A 2,287-nucleotide genomic window follows, 5' to 3' on the forward strand; every position below is an offset into this window, starting at 1 on the left:
GTTCTGTGTATTTACGCCTCACGGGTTTAAAAGTCCGCTTATAAACTATTTACAGTACTAGAACCCCGATTTACTGCTGAGTTTGGGGGAAAGGAAACAATCGGGGTTTTGTTTGTTCACATTATGCATGTTAAGCCCTATTTGCTATTTGTGGGAAGGAAGTAGCCGCGGGTTTGCGGTAAATCGGGGGCCGGAGCGCGGGCGCGGTAAATCGGGTTTTATAATTGTAAGTGTAGTAGGAAATTGTCTAGTTCAATCCATACTACTAGTTCAATCCATACTACTAGCCTGATGTGTGATAATCTTTTTTCAAAGCAATTTGAACGCGTATCGGCATCGCCCGTCAGACTTTGGCAGTATTTATAAAAATTCTTAAATTTAATTGGGTTCTTGGCAGGCTGCCTCGAGTTTATAATTTCGTGAAAATCCAAACCGTCCACAAATCATGACGAGCTGACGACCGGCACTCAGTCTGTCATTACGCCATATCTAAGATATGGCGTAATGACAGGCTAAGAATAAGATATTATCTTCAACATTCAATGAACGCCACAATGATAATATTTATAATGCAGTGTTTGTGCGTACATGATATGGTGGAGATCAGAGAGCATTAACAATTAATTATTTGCGATGTGCGGCGCGCGAGCCAGTATAATATTAATGTAGCTATAGTTATACAAATATAGTACTAGTAGGGCTCTTACTAGGAGGTGCACGATAAAAATAAACTTGCTCGGATTTTCGAAATTTTTGTACGGTGTACCATTGTTTTTTAGAGAGTGTGAGCCTTTTTTGTCATACGTTGTATGACCCGCCTGTAACGTCAGGACGATAAAGGTCACCTAGTGAAACGACCGTGGGGGTCACGAAGTGATACAAAGCCTTTTCACGATACCAAATTTGTCATACCTACTGGAGATTCAGTATATATATATAGTAAGTATAAAAGTCGCGTAATGTGACGAAATTGGTTGATTTTCGTTGCGTTGAATTGTACTACGTCGTGACCCCCACGGTCGTTTACGATACAGGGGGAGCCGCGCACGAGTGCGCGGCTCCCCCTGTATCGTCACCTAGTGAAACGACGTGATACAAGGTCATACAACGTATGCGGTATGACAAGCGTTGAACTAGCTGGTCAAGCAGCTTGCCACCATCTCATCTTGATTCGGCTCAGGATCAACCAAACTAAATAAACGCTTCTACTAAATCGCTCGCCCAAATTTTAAGAAAATTCTTGTGAAAAGGCCCTTTCGGTATGAAATTGATCTCAATCGGTGTATTTTTGAACGCTGATTCCGAATCACCCCCCATGACGTAGGGTAAAAATGCTTCCCTGGGCCTGGAGAGTTATGGGCAAAAAACCGTTTTGGTCACGTGACAGGCTAGTAAAACATGAATTCGATTTTTTAGGACTCGGGTTAGGGTTAGGGTTGTGGTAAGGGCTATGGATAGCTTCGGGGTTATGGTTAGGGTTAGGGTTGGGATTAGGGTTTATGTTGGAGGACTTCGACGCGCCGCGCGAACTAGCATTCTTGCTTCGCACCGAAGGGAGGGAGTAATTACTTTTTCTACAAGCAAATTTTGGTTGTAAATCCAATATGGACGATTTGCTGCGCCGCGCGCCGATTTACTTGGCATATCACTGTTGCATCGTTTTAAATTATATAAATGACATCCAATTTATTATAATTAGTATGTAAAATATAATTAAATGCTAGTATTAAATATTCATATAAATTTAAAGAAAAATTTTTGGGTTTGATTTGTTAAACTTTAGCTAAGAATGAGTTTAAACATGCGCTTCTGTAACTTAATTTTACAACCGTGGTGGATATCGTCGACAATATTTCGCGTTGGATATTACAAAATTGTCTTCGTACGGATAGGGTTGCAACAAATTTGAACTCCTATTTATTTATGTTGTATGCAAGTTGATACATTTTTGTTGACTGAAGTAGTTTTCAAATAATCACCTTAATAACACCAGAATGTGTGTGTGTGTGTGTGTGTGTGTCTGTCTGTCTGTCTGTCCGTGTGTAATTTCCGGTCGGTTATACAAAAAAAACGGTAAGAGTTACGGGACTGATTTTTTCGGTATAGTGTCGACAAAACTCTGATGAAGCCCATAGGAAATTTTTTTAAAAATCGGCCGATGGTAAGTGGTTTAATTGATGGTTTTGTACCACAAATGTTACATAAAATTGCGTGAGCAGAACGGCAAGAGTTACGGGGATTGCTCTCTCTCTCTCTCATTACTGTGTAATATGTTATAGCTGCATTT

This window comes from Bolinopsis microptera, chromosome 4 (assembly GCF_026151205.1).
Source record: "Bolinopsis microptera isolate Bmic1 chromosome 4, MBARI_Bmic_1.0, whole genome shotgun sequence".
Lineage (NCBI taxonomy): Eukaryota > Metazoa > Ctenophora > Tentaculata > Lobata > Bolinopsidae > Bolinopsis > Bolinopsis microptera.